This window comes from Delphinapterus leucas, chromosome 5 (assembly GCF_059928025.1).
Source record: "Delphinapterus leucas isolate spDelLeu-1000000601 "Yukka" chromosome 5, BTC_Dleu_Yukka2, whole genome shotgun sequence".
In the NCBI taxonomy this organism is placed as follows: domain Eukaryota; kingdom Metazoa; phylum Chordata; class Mammalia; order Artiodactyla; family Monodontidae; genus Delphinapterus; species Delphinapterus leucas.
Window position 1 is genome coordinate 90,317,713 of NC_143133.1, and position 15,758 is coordinate 90,333,470.

The window sequence follows — 15,758 nt, forward strand, 5'->3', positions numbered from 1 at the left end:
TATTCTCAAAAGTAAAAGCACAGAGGCAGAGCCTGAAGGGGATGCTAGTTTACCATTTCAACAGAAGTCAAGATTATAGACTAGAGCCAAATTAAGTCACCTTCGTACTTTCTTATGGATTTCCCTACAGCTAGTTTCCAGGCCGTTCCCCTGCAGTGATTAGCTATAAAGCTTATTTAGAAAACAAAAGCCTTGTGCTGAGAAGGACAGCCAGAGAGCACTTCCCACCCACACTGGGCCTGGGGAGAGGGGTCCCCTGAGAAAGAGTGGAAGTGGGGGCAGGCCGGCCAGGGAAAAAAGGACGGAGCAGGTGCCAAGGCTAAGGAGTGGCAAGTCCCTGGGACCCTGGAAATGTTCTTCTTCAGCCACTTATGAGAGCTCCCACCTTAGCACCGGCAGGGTCCTTAACAGCTGGCAGAGGGTGAACAAGGACCTACGATACAGCACAGAGAACTATATTCAATATCTTGTAATAACCTATAATGGAAGAGAATCTGAAAAAAGAATATATATGTATGTGTGTGCGTGTGTGTATGTGTGTGTGTGTATATATATATATATATATATAACTGAATCACTTTGCTGTATACCTGAAACTAACACAACATTGTAAATTAACTATACTTCAATTAAAAAAAAGGTTAAACAAAAGAGTTGGTAGAGGGTAAAGGAGCTGTGGAAGAGAGCTATGAAGGAGGAATGTGCGTGAGGGCTTCTTGGTACCTAGACCATTGGATATCAGAAAATCTTACTGTCCTTGAAACTCACAGATGATTGTAAGAGCAGCTATCATTTACTGAGCACAGGAATAGTGCTTAGCATAATAAGTACTTGCTATATGCCAGGTCCTGTTTAAGGTTCTTCACATATGCACACATACATACATACACACACACACACACACATATATATATATACATAAACACATACACACACTCATTTAATCCTCAAGCAGTGCTATCAGGTCAATTCTATTATTATTTCTATTTTATAGTTGAGAAAACAGTCTCAGAGAGGTTATATATGTATCAAGATATAATTCACAGGTGAGTCCTTTTGGAAACTCTACTAAGATCCTACTTACCCTTGAACTTCAGCTATTCTAATACACCTGAATATTGAGGCAGTATTGTATATTTTTGCATAGTGTTGTAGACTCCGTAGCTCGACTGGGTTTGAATCCCAAGCTGTGCCTCTTGCTGGCTGTGTGACTTTGGCCAAATAATCACAGAATGGGCATAATAATGGTAGGTACCCTACTGACCACCTAAGGGCAGTTACAAGGATTCTGTTAGCTGATACCTGCAAAGTCCTTGGAACACAGTACATACTCAATAAAAGCTGGCCACTACTAAAAGTCCATATTAGATCACAAGGAGGAAATCAGAGTGCAAAGGACTATCATGCATAGCAGTGGGAACTGAAAGCTAACAACCTTAACAGCAAAAGGGAAATGTAAAAGCACAGATAACCAAGTATATATGTGGAAATGTGTTTGATGGGAGAAGACAAAATTTATATTTGGCAAGTCTAAGGCCAGTCAACATTTTTCTAAATTCAAACAATCATCAAATTGATGAATGAGGATGCCATTCACATTTCTTCTATAAAGGATCATTATTGGTTAGTTTTATTAGAATCCTAGGGTTTAACAAGTCAACTTAGAAAAATGTTGACTGGCCTTAGACTTGCCAAATAGAAATTTTATAAAATTAAAATAAACTTGTATCGTTCAAATCTCATGACATTTATTCAGAGCAGAACTGGATTTAATGAGAGTAGAACCTATTATTCAATATTAAACCTTGAATCCTGAGAATAAAGATGTAAACATAATCCCAATTGAATGAATTAGCTAATTGGTTTTCTTAGCTATTATATCAATACCTGTATTTTGGCCAATTTATACATAAAATAGAAATTTATTTCATAGTAAATTCAAATGCATACGCAACAAACAGACCCTCTATTATCAAGTACCTGAATTGACAAAATGCGTTAGGGCTGTGCTGCGTGCTGCAATGGCTACCCTGCTGGGGATAGGTGTTGTCTGAAGGGAAGTATCCTCAGTGCCAAAGCAGAAAACCAGGCACTGTGAGGGTGGATCTAAGCAAGGCTGTCAGGGCCTCCCCTTTGCCATGTCTCTCCCCTACTAGACTTGACTGTGAGAAGGGACCTTGCATTTTGTTCAGCCCAACCCCTAGCAGCAAGCCTGGTAAGTGATTCCTCAATGTTGGGATTAAAGAGGGCCCAATCTTCATCAACAGTCCAAGAGCCAGGAAGACAGGATCAATACACTCTCCTTATAAACCAGATTATAAAGATTGGCATCACTCTCACTCTTGGTGTTTATTCCCCTGTGGTTAATCTCCTAGCAGATAAAACACAGCTTTAGTTAGGCTCTGCCGTAGATTTGATTCACAGCCAGTGAGGGGTCCACAGCCTTGGAGGGGAAACAGTGCCTCTTAGAGGCCAACATGTTGGTGGCAGGAGTAATTTGTTAGAGACCTGAGGAGGTACATCCTGGGGACACAATGATGATATTATGGTTCAGTTGATCCCTCTCCACTGGGATCTTCTCCTTCAAGTATAAAGTCTGAAAGTCTGTGGTTCATTTTTACATGAAAAGTGTCATTTTTTTTACAGAATCATCTATTTGAAACATTGCTAACCTGTTAATCATGATTCCTTTCAATTCCTTCAACTTCAACTTGGTGCTAAAGTCTGATTATTTGTTTCCCCCTACAAATTCTGTTGAAATCCTAGCACCCAATGTGATGGCACTGTAGGTGGGGGCTTTGGGAGGTGATTAGGTCATGAGGGCTCCAAATGGGATTAGTGCCTCCATAAATGAGGCCCTTGTCCCGTCTGCCTTGTGAGGACACAACAAAAAGACAAAGGTCTGTGAACCAGGAAGTGGATCCTCACCAGACATGGAATCTGCCAGCACCTCGATCTTGGGCCTCCAGCCACCAGAACTGGTAGAAAATAAATTTCTGTTGTTTATAAGCCACCCAGTCTATGGTATTCTGTTACAGTGGCTCAAATGGAGTAAGACCCTTGGATAATAACAAACTAGCGCTGATGACCCTTGGCTTCAATTTGATGAGAGGATATAAGCTAAAGTTGGCTAGTTCAGTTTAACGAAAAAAAAAAAAGCTTATTGAACATACCACCACATACCAGGTACTAAGCACTAAGCTATTATTGAACATTAATGATAACTTATAACTTATATAAGAGCCAAAGTATAGTGTGTGTTTGGACCACTTCTTAGGTTGGTGGATGACTCAATATGAGAAACCAAGACAGCAACCTCTTCTTGTCTACATATGTTCTGGCAAGATCACAGCTTTGTCTCAGACTGGAAACAACTGGGAAACACTGTTACTGGGTGGAGCTCTGTAGCCTACTGGTTAGAGTTCTCCTTCTAACAAATTATCTACTTCTCCAAAGTGGGAGAGCTTACCTGAGGGAAGTACTGGGGTTAAGCTATGGCAGTGGTCAGGACCAGCCAATGACATGCCCAGGGATAGATGTGGAAAATCAGGAGAGGACACAGGCTCTGCAGTCACAAAAATCTCAGCTCAAATCCCAGTAATTGAGCTTTGTGACCTTCGCAAGTTACTTAACCTCGCTCTTTCAATCATTTCCTTTTGCATAAAGGGGATGAAAGTCAGGAGGTTGAGACAGTTAATGAAGACAATATATGAAAAGTGCACAGCACAAGAAATTGTTGGCAGTAATTGTTGTTAGGAAATAATACCAACTACCGGGGCTTCCCTGGTGGCGCAGTGGTTGAGAGTCCGCCTGCCGATGCGGGGGACACGGGTTCGTGCCCCGGTCCGGGAGGATCCCACGTGCCGCGGAGCGGCTGGGCCCGTGAGCCACGGCCGCTGAGCCTGCGCATCCGGAGGCTGCGCTCCGCAGCGGGAGAGGCCACAGCAGTGAGAGGCCCACGTACTGCAAAAATAATAATAATAATGCCAACTACCACTAAACTCAAGTAAAACTGAACAGTCCAAAGGGTCTTTGCAACAGGATGCACCAAATCTCCTGTCCTCCCACCTCCCTTACACTCTGTAAGCCAAGATAAAGGAGAACATAAGCAGCAATAATGAGGGAACATTTATTAAGCACACCTTCTAACTGGACCAGGATGGACACCTGACCCAAGCTGAGCCAGTCAGATTCCCAGAGTCATCCTGAGTCAGTTACTGGGAGCTGAGCTGTGAGGTTACATTGAGAACGGGCTGGGGTCTGGTCAGTGGCCAAAGCCACTTGCAAGCCTGGAAGCAGAGAGGCCGTGAGTCAGCACAGAAAGCAGGAGAATGGAATAGACTCATTGAAAAAAGCACAGATGAGATTATGAAGCCTGACATATCTAGACACACACACGCGCGCGCACACACACACACGCGCACACACACACACACTCACACACGCTACCTGCATGTCGACTCTCCAGTTCTCATGAGGCCAGGCTGTATTTCCTAAAGATTTCCTTGAAGATTCCCCTATATCCTTACAAGAGACTCTTCTTTGACCTGAGTTCTTTTGAAGACTCAGGATGGACCCCAGACTCTCACAGAACTTCTTCACAACCTTACGTGACGCAATTTCAGAATAACAGGAATAGAAGCACCATAATGGTTGAGGTGAAGACTGAACCAGAGGGAGGATGGAGGATGTAGAGATAGAGCTGTAAGTATAAACCTTGGTATCTACATGTTTTAAATTTTGTTCTTTTCAGAGACCCAGAGGTCTCTGACAGTGAACTGTCATTTAAAAGTGTGAGCAAGAGGGCTTCCCTGGTGGCGCAGTGGTTGAGAGTCTGCCTGCCAATGCAGGGGACGTGGGTTCGAGCCCTGGTCTGGGAGGATCCCACATGCCGTGGAGCGACTAGGCCCGTGAGCCACAATTACTGAGCCTGTGCATCTGGAGCCTGTGCTCCGCAACAAGAGAGGCCGCGACAGTGAGAGGCCCGCACACCGCGATGAAGAGTGGCCGCAACTAGCCCTCGCACAGAAACGAAGACCCAACACACCCAAAATTAAATAAATAAATAAATTTATAAAAGTGTGAGCAAGAGGCAAGCTACTGAATGAGCAGAGGACTTGCATTTGCATCTCAATGGGGCTGTTACTGATCTTTACTACTTTTAAAAAAATGTACTCATTCATTCGTCCATTTATATCTTAAGCATTTTGTGAAAGAGATGATACATCCTAGGAGTATTTGATAATGTGAGGGATTGAGAAAGGTCACAGATATGGATCTCAGGAATGTCCTGGTCCTAAGGTACTCTTTTAAAAGAAATACCTGACTATGAAGGGAAGGAGGCAGGGGAGGTATCTAAACCTGGGAAGACTTCTGGATCCCCAAGACAAACTCATACATGTTAAGGGTTAAATTTATTTCCTACCACTGTTCTTTCTTCATCTGCTTTGCCCTTCCTAAATTACCTCGTGCCACAGGACCCTCATAGTGCTTACTCGGAAACCCACTCAGGAGTACCCTTCCTGGATAGTACCTAATGGGCCTCTCACAATTAAAATGTTCATTCTAGCAAAGCATGGCTCTCATTTAGCTCCTGAGGTATACGACAATTAATTCACACTAATATATGAAGGACAGTTAAGCATGAAGAGAATGTACTCTTTTCATTGATATTTGCATTTTAAAAGAAGATGTTTGGCCTTCCCTGGTGGCCCAGTGGTTGACAGTCTGCCTGCCGATGCAGGGGACACGGGTTCGTGCCCCCTTCCGGGAAGATCCCACATGCTGCGGAGCGGCTGGGCCCGTGAGCCATGGCCGTTGGGCCTGCGCGTCCTGAGCCTGTGCTCCGCAACGGGAGGGGCCACAACAGTGAGAGGCCCGCGTACCGCAAAAAAAAAAAAAAAAGATGTCTGTTGACCCAAAAGGCTAAGTTCTTCATGGCATACTTTTATGCATTGTAAACATCTGTTAGGAAGGTATTTTTTGATCCAAGGGTCCTTCCAGGACCTTTTAAATCACACTGTCTACCCCCATTAGAATATAAGTTTCATGAAAACAGACATTTTTACCTGTTTTCAATCATTGCTGAATCTCCAAAGCCTACAACAGTACATTGCATAGTAATTGCTCAGATAATGTTTGTGGAATTAATAAATGATGATGCCAGGATTCGTATCTATCTGGCTTTAAACTGTAATGTTCTTTCTACTATATGAAACTCTATCTCTTTCTTAAAATTAATCTCTTCACCTACCTTACAGTAAAAGAGAAAAGAAGGAAAGAAAGAATGGAAGGGAGGGAGGAAAGTAGATGGTACCAAGACGGGTGAAATGAAATTCAAGTTCAGGCATCAGCTGCAACATGGGGCTCCTTGGGTTTCTCCTCAAAAGCAAACTAATAGTTTTGTCAGGGGCTCCAGATGTTTCTCTTCCAAAACTGTTTCTACCTAATATCTTTTCTAAGCTTGTTATTATTTGTGATTATTTAGAGGAAAAAAAAAAGGGGCATGTTTATTTAAAGAAAAATTTATCCAGTAAAAATTATGGAACAGTTGAAAGAGGAAAACATGACCCATATCCTTCCACCGAAATATAACCACTCTGAATTCACATCTTACTACATTTCTTTCTAGGCTTCTTCCTATGTATATATTTTAAATAGTTACCCAATTTTATTTATTTATTTTATTTAATCTTTTTTTTTTTTTTCCTGGCCACCCCATGCAGCTTACAGGATCAGCTTGCAGTAGCTTAGTTCCCCAACCAGGGATCGAACCCTGGCCCCCTGCAGTGGAAGTGTGGAGTCCTAACCACTGGACCGCCAGGGAATTCCCCGTATATTTTAAACTTAGCTTTTATCATTCAGTATATACAATTTTGTATCCTGATTTATCACTTTTCTATCATCATTTTTTATTTCTGTCATGTACTGATATTATTATTCTCCATGATGTTCAGTGTAAAATTCTGAGTTAAATGAAGTGACATTTTCTGCTGCCAACTGGTATTAAAATTTTATGTTCCTTCAAACTGATTCTGTGACAAGGGAATTTTAAAATTCCAATTCTTATCGTTGGCAGGAGATAGAGTTTTACAATTCTCTCTTTCTCTTAAATATTTTAAAAACTGCAAAGAATCAATAAAACATGGGGTTGTACTTATTTATAATGCTGAGCAGACACCCTTATTCTCTAACCATTTTCCCCTCGATGTCTTTCCAGATTATGATTCCTGGAGGAATTAATAGCCATTACCCCAAAAGAGAACAACTGCCTTGGACTACATGGAGAGGAACACACCCAAATATAAAGAAATTTAAGTCAGGTTTTATTTATTTAATATATACATAATGCTATCTTCATCTAGGTAAACAGGACCATTCTACAACAGTTGTACAGATTAATATAGTTTTATATATTAATATACTGTAGAGGTAGTTTTAGTCATACAGCTGAAAGATTTAAGAGAATACAGAATTTCTAAAACCAGCAAAAGGAAACTATGGTGTAGGGACCAGACTAGGGTTTGTAGACCTGTTCTGCTATTTACTAGCTATGTGACCACAAGTGATCAACAAAACAAAACAAATAAATAAAACCCTGTTCCCACAGGTTGGGGAGGGATATTTTAAAATATCAACCATGTTACAGGCTCCTTGGTAGATGTTTTTACAAAGACCATTTAATTTAATCCTTAGAATGATGCTGTTGGGTTGGCAAGGTGTAGTAAGTTTTTATTCTTCCCTCTTTACTTAAGAGAACCCCAATTTTACTGGGGGTAGCAATATGCTTATACCAAAGCAGAATAACATAATAATGCATTTCCCAGGCTCTCTTGCAACTAAGGCTGGGCAAAGTTCTTAACAAAATAGGTAGAACTTGAAAGATGGGGCTTCCTGGAAAGGTTTTTATAGGAGCAGCAGACTGGCAACTACTATTGATTCAGGTAAGAATTATCAATGGATGCTAAAACTGAAGGGTGAAAGTTTGATGAGAAGAAACAGGATATTTATCAATATTAAAGCATATCCCCCCAATTATACTTATTAACATCAAAGGGGAAAAATAGTTAAATGTACAGTAGAGAAGTTTGGCAGACAACACCTTAAACAGATGATCAAAATTAATATCGCTAATAGTGGGACAAACAAATGTTATGTACCTCCTGAGACGATGCACTGTGAGAAGGGCAGCACTTCTGCGATATTCCTAGCAAAGATGCCAAAGATGCACCATCTGAACTTAATCGGGAAGGTCAGACAAACCCCAATTGTGGGGCATTCCACAAAATAACTGATCTATCCTGTACTATTCCAAATATTGAAATCATAAAAGACAAAGAAAGAGGAACCGTTCCAGACTGAAGATGACTATAGAGACAACATCAAAATGTAGTGTGTAATCCTGGTTTGGATACTGGGCCAGAAAAGAAAATAATTGGGACTCCTGGCAAAATTTGAATAAGGCCTGTGTTATTTAAGAAAATGCTTTCGTTGTTAGGAATTTGACACTGAAGTAAAGGGACATCATGCCTATAAATTCTTCTCCAGATGATTCAGGGGAAAAATGTGTATATTTAGAGAGAAAAAAAATGATAAAGTAATTGGGGTAAAAATGTTAACGTTTGATCTGGGTATAAAATATTTGGGAATTCTTTGTGCAATTTTTGCAACCTTTCTTCAATTCTAAAATTAGTTCAGAATAAAAGTTACAAGAGTAAAAAGAGTGGGGAAGAACAGGTAACTTGTTGATAGATAACTTTTGACCTTGACCTTTGCCCTTCTTTCTTTCCAGATAAGGATGCAACTACAACCAGCTTGTAACAAAAAAGATGAAAGCCTCAAGCCAAGTATTTGCTTAGCAGAAAGATTCCAGCTTAGATCCCAGACAATTTGTTTTAAGGCATTCTTTGGTTTTCTGTTGCAAGGCAGAAGGTAATCAAAACAGATATAGCAAAATTAAGTTTAATTTGCCTAAGACTACACCATTCAAAAGTGGCAGGACTAGAATGAAAACCCAGTTCTGTTTAGGTTTGCAAACAAAACATGCCATTTTGACCTATACCATGCTGAAGCCCAGGCTTCGCTCTCTATGAAATGGGAATAAGAATTTTAGCACTCCAGAATGAACCTATAGTGGGAGAGAACTTATAGCAGGGCCTGGCAGAGAGGACAGAGACTCATGTTTGCTGAATCAGTAGTTCAGGAAACCAAGCACATCTGTTTTCAGTATTCTGCTATACCGAGCAATTTTTAAGTACTGAAGAAAAAAACACAGAAAAAACCCTGTATTTCTGTGGGTGTAATACTCTAGTTGCAGATATTAGTCAGCAGTTCCATTCAGTTTCTTGGACCTCTTTCACCACTCTCTCCCCTTCCTCTTCTTTGCCTCTTCTCTCCTTCACAGAAGCCTTTCTAACCCCCTCTCATTATCAATCAGCTCCTGCAACTCCATCTCCTCCCCCATCCCACCCCTCAAAAAGAGGGAGGGGCTGAGTATGAATTTTGGGAGAAAAGCTCTTTGAACGAAGTGGTTCATTCCACCAGGGAAGGAAGGGGTTAGTCCCCAAGAAGGACCATCCTTCCTAAAATGGCAAGGAAAAATCAAAAACAGGGAGCCTAAGTCTCTGGCCAGACCCGAGTAGCTACCTACAGGCCAAGATTCCAAAAGCTCCAGGCAGAAGACTGAAAGGTACAGGAAGGCACTGTACTCAGGTCCAACCAACCCATCAGATATGCAACTCTCCTGAAGTTGAAGGACACAGCAGAACTTAGAATCACTAATTCTATTAAAATGAAAGGTGTTAAATTTGTAGTTTCATTGATTTGTTTTAAATGGTTATGAATTTTGAGCTTTTAAAAAAACCAAAGATCTTGATATTTATTATACCATGAAATAAGTATCCAAATGCCAGTAGAGTCATTTTGCTCTGACCCAGAAACCTGAACCAGACCTAGATAGCAGTGCCCTCACAGGAAGGAGATTGGCTGTGGCAATGACCTATTGAGACCTTGGATTCTGAGCAATTTAGGACTCACTATGCACATACCTGGGAGAGAGGGAGCAGTTTAAGAACTTGGTTGTGGGTCCTTTGGGTCTCACAAACTGTGGCCCTGCCCTGGAAAGGCCATGTGTGTATGCGGGTGTTGGAGTTAGGGAGAGGGTAGTGGGAAGCGTAAGCTGGAGCTCTTCTAGTTCTTTATACTACCCACGACTAGTATGGTGTTTGAGATCCTGGGCAGGGCAGCATCATGGAACAGTCAAGCTAAAGAGAAGACTTCTCTCCTCTGCCTCTCTGTGCTCATAATCTTCTCATCTTCCATTCCTCTGCCCATGGACGCCTGATCTGCGGGCAGACAATTAGGTCCACACCCAGCTCCCTCTTCTTTCCTCAAACTGCATGCCAGCTCTGGACCCTCCACCTAATCTGCGAGTTACTGAGCCTACCCCAATTATTCATACAGTGAATAATTTGCCATCATAGGCCATTGGTTGCTCATAATCAACATCATTAAAGAACTGGAACTGGGCAGAGAGGGGATCTTTGACATGTGGGCTGGCTTTGAAAAGTTCTGTTCCAGGTCAGTTACCATCCTGCTGGCCTGAAGGTCCAATCTACATTGACCGACTGTAGGCTCTTCCAAGAGAGAGCCTACAGGGTCCCCTGCTCTTGTACTCACCTGGGCCAAAGACTCAGGCAAATGAGGCAGTCAGCTGCAACTTGCTCTGGGTCATGAACTGCTAATGAACGTGGCAATGACTCCATACTACGTCATCTTAAGCTTCCAGGGAATCTTGGCATCACCTAGTAATGCGAACTTCAAAGGACTTAGTCTAGCTGTGCAATGGGGCAGTAAAATCTTCCACCCCATCCTGGCTATTCAGGACCTGCCTGTTCAGCTAGTTATAGATGTTGGGGGAACACAGTGGGTGTGGAGAGGTGACAGTCAAATTCTCTACAGGAGGTAAGAGTACCTGGGCCTGGAGCTGATAAATTTGTCCTTTAATAAACAGTCTTATAAAAAGTCCGTTGGAACTGAAAATGGGATTTCCTAGTTAAGGTGTTTCATAAGTAAGCAATTCTCTTTATTGTATTTTCCTAAGAATGGAAACACACCTGGACTGTACTTTTTTAAAAGAGGGTGTAGATATGGCTTTGCCTGCAGATATAAATACAAAGCAGTGTAAAATTACTTTTATTAAATAATGCAACATGATCTCTTGAACCTTTCACACAGCAACAGTACTGATGTGAGCAAATGCTAGTCGCACTGCTGGGAAAATATTTTTTAAAAAAACCTGGCGGGCTTCCTTGGTGGCACAGTGATTGAGGGTCCGCCTGCTGATGCAGGTGACACGGGTTCGTGCCCCGGTCCGGGAAGATCCCACATGCTGCAGAGCGGCTAGGCCCATGAGCCATGGCCGCTGAGCCTGTGTGTCCTGAGCAAAACAAAAAACAAAAAAAACCCCCAAAAACCTGGCAAGCAGTCAAGTCCATCAGGGCATATAGTGAGCATCTATTCTATTTTTCCTATCCTGATAAACTTTCTCCTGGAACAGTAGTCTAGCTCTCCTTTGAAGAAAGTCCCTGTTCCCCTGTTCTTACGCCATATGCTTTGAAATGAGGGGAGGATTCCCACTGCTTGTTTTAGAGGTGGGCGTGTGAATCGAGGCCAATCACAGCACCTCATACAAAGGGCTATAGGAATTGGCCCAACACAAAGACACGTGCCCCAATAAGATCCAGTGAGTCATAAGAGGACTTTTGCTGTGATTCTAAGGAGAGAGGTGAAGAGTCTTCCTTGATGAACTTGGTCCTGGGAGGTTATAGGACTGCAGGAACTGACAGCCAACTTGCCCTTGTACAGAGCCAGAGAAAGAAACCAATATAAAGAGCAGAGTCCAGATATAATGAAAGCCCAGATCCTGGAGAGATTATCTTGATGCCCCAGATCAAGTCATATGTGAAGTATCAGACTTTTCAGTAACATGAGCCAATAAAGTTTGAGTTGAGTACTATTATATGGTAATATCTTTAAATGTTCGGTTGTTAAGAAATTGATGATATACACCAAAGGTATCTGAGTCTCCACTCTAACCTTTATTAAGTACTTACTCTGCTTCATGTACTAAAGTACTAAGCACATTAAAGCTATTATCTAATAAAATTCTAACAACAACCATATGAGGAAGATACTATTATTGTTCTTCTCAAAACAGGTAGAGCAGAAATTTGCATCCTGGACTCTAGAGCATGTGAAACTACTTGACTGTTCAAAGTGCTTGCCTTGGTCATGTTTCGCATCTCCTAAGAGAGGTGGCTGTCCAACATTTTAGCCTCTGAATCTTTTTGTTCAAATGACATAGGAAGTATAAACAAATGAAATCAATCAAATGGAGCAGGATGGGGGCCCAGAACCCTCTTTCTTGCACCCTCCTCTTCCAAGGAATTCCTAGGGCTTTAAAAAATATTTTTAAAGCATTTCATGGAACACAATAAGAAAGGATGAAGAATACCTCTTCTTGTATGGAACAATTTCCAAGATACATTAAATGGGAAAAAGTAAGGTGTAAAACAGTGTGTACAATGTGCTACATTTATTTGTGTTATTAAAAGCGAGAGAGTCCATATGCATATATGTATATCCGGAAGGATAAACAATAATTGTCTATATTAATTGCCTGGGTGGCCAAGGAATAGTAGGGAGACTTTTTGCTAAATACCCTTTTGCACTTTATATTTTAACCATATGAATGTATCACCTGTCTTAAAAGAAGAAGAAGAAGGAGTCTACGATGATGACAATAACTGCATTAGTGTAACGAATTTCAAACAAAAGTAAGCTTGCCACTGGGAGGTTGAGATGATTCTCCCAATGGGATGCTATCTGATCCTAAAAATTTAAGTCCTTCCCCAGACGTTTATCTTTACATCTGACTAAGTGTTAATTACTAAGTTGGTTACTGAAAGCCAACAAAATATTCATAAACTAAAATTAGTTAATACAATTTTCTGAGGACCCTGTTTCAGACTCTGTTGAGGAAGTCTGGCTGCCATGCAATGCAGCAACACTGCAGAATTTCTGCTTCCATGCCTACAAGCTGAAAGTGGGAATTTCCTCATTTGGGGAGTTCACTCATCCATTAAAGAGCTACCAAGTGCTGTCTATGCATCAGATACTGTGCTTAAGCACTGAAGATATAGCAATTTACAAAATGGCTAAAATCCCTACCCTTAAGGGTTTACATTCAGGTGATGGTGGGGAAATACACAATAAACAAGATTCCATTAATGCCATGATGAACATTTCTTCACATTTTATGAAACCTAAAATTGGGATGTGTCTTTTGGTAGATGGCATCTTAGAGTCAGCAGCGCTTTTGGTTTTTTTTCTTTCCTTCTTTCTCTGAGGTGAACTTGATGGCATCTTAAGAGAATAAGGTATCAGACTGATAAGTGCTACAGAGGAAAATAAGCACAGCAGAGGAAGGAGTATGGGGAGGTTGCAACGTAAAACAGTCAGGAGAGACCCAAGTGGCCTTTGAGCAGACTTAAATAAGGTGAAGGGAGTGAGGCATTTCTCCATGTGGGTAGAGTAGCAAACAACCAAAACACAGGAAAAAACAAGCACAAAGGCCATGAGGGGAAATCAAATTTCAGGAACACAAGCAAGCCAGTGTTGCTAGACTAGAAGGAATAAAGCAGGAGATAAGGTCAGAGAGACAACAGAGGGGCCAGATTACACAGGGACTTGTAGACCACCTTTCTACTTAGTGCCTTGAGTCTAGAGAGGTCAGATAGCATAGTACATAAGAGCACAGGCTTTGGCGTTAGATTGCCAATTTATGTCCCAGCTGTGCCACTTTCTAGTGGTATGACACCAGGCAAGTTACTCTCTGTGCTTGCTTCGCCATCTGAAAAATGGGGCTAATGACACTACCCATAAGGTTGTTGTGAGGATTAAGTAAATCATTTTATGTAAAGTCCTTTGAATAGATAGTCTAGCAAAGATAGAGCACAAATGTTTTTGATACTGTTACTATTGATTCGCTATGAATTTCAATTGCTGTTTCATCATTATCAATTTATTTTGCTGTGTGTTGTTTGATTAATGAATAAAATTAATACATAATGTTATCAAAAATATTTTTGAACCCTGATTTTCCAGTAACTAGTCTTTAAAAACCTGTATGTGATATATTTCAAACACAAATTATCACCTCCACTCATCCTCCTAAGTAGGTATGGACAACACCCCACCCTATCACCACCACCCTCAATCAAAACACAACCTTGTGCAATAATATTTCATTATTATTGTTGAGTTTGCCACTAGAAAGTAAGAAAGGATGGGGAAAGTGGACCACTGAGGACAGCGACTGAACTAGGGGATTGTAAGGAAGCAATTCTAAAAGTGGATTTCAAACCAATGAATTTTGTTAGTTGCTCTGTTGTCAGAAAAATAATTTTAATTTACCCAAGTTAAAATTTTGGATTATACGTATTTTAATGATTCATGACATTCTTATACTGAATATTTAGACTTAAGAAAGTGAGAAGTATAAGGGCGTAAGTCAGGCAGTCACAATTTTTTCATGTTTTCCCTTCCTTTATGGTGCCTGGGCATCTGCCATGTAAAAGGAATTATGCTAGATCATTAAAGGGTACAAATAGGAACGAGACATGGTCTCTGACTTTTCTCTATAAAATCAGTGGAACTGGATTTGCATGTAATCTCCTTTCTCTTTTCAGTCCATTTCATGGCTGCTCCCCTTTCAGACACCCGATTGGGGGAAAAATTAGGCACTGTACCCTCTCTGCCTCCTCTTTTTCCTGGAAGCATCAAGCAGCTCTACCCCTTCCCAGACACCAGGAGAGAGGCAAGACTGTGAGGTCAAGGGGAAATCTGGGGGCTCCACCCTCATTTCCTCTGTCCCAGACTGCCCACTCCTCCTGCCCATAGTCCTTCCTGGCCAGTGGAGGCTGTTAGGGAAGAAAACAGGTCAAATGAAGGGAAAACTCATAGTACGCTGTTAGTGACTTATTACATTCAGCAAAATTTAAAACAAAGCAGGGCATTTTGAAAAGGGTGGTGTCTTAAAATAATTCTGCTAAGATGTCAAGGCGCTGCTTTTTATTACCAAATAATACATGTGATAGACATCCATGAGCCCCACTTGACCTCAGAGCTTTATCTCTGATAGTGGGGTAGAGTGGGGCACAGGGAGGAGGTGAGGAGAGGCTCAGGGAGGGGTAAGGCTTAGGGACTGGGTGAAGTTCTTTGCACACATTACCTGGTAATAAAAATGCTGAGCATTTATTGGTTACTTTTTTTAGGCTGCAATGAAATGCCCCCATGGAAAATGTCTGAAGCAAAATGTCAAGTGTCCAGTTTTAAAGCAGAGGACAATGCTTAGTGTACAGTATTTTGGGCAGTATGATCCCCACTGTTCTCCAAGTCACCCAGGCTTAAAACCTTGGCACTAGGAAAGGAATATGCACCAGAGCCTTTGCGATATGTGTTATCTGCAATCCCACTTTACAGATGAAAAAAGGACCTTCTTCCTTAGCATTATATTCATATTTCCTTTAATGTTTTGTTCGTGTATCCATTAATATCACCTTTTATGGGACAATGCTAAGCCACAGAGATATAAAAATGAATAACATAGTCGTGCCCTTAACAGTCCAGTTCAACAGGCATTTATTGAGAGCTTCCCACATATCAACAACTGCAAAGTGCTAGCATATACATACGTA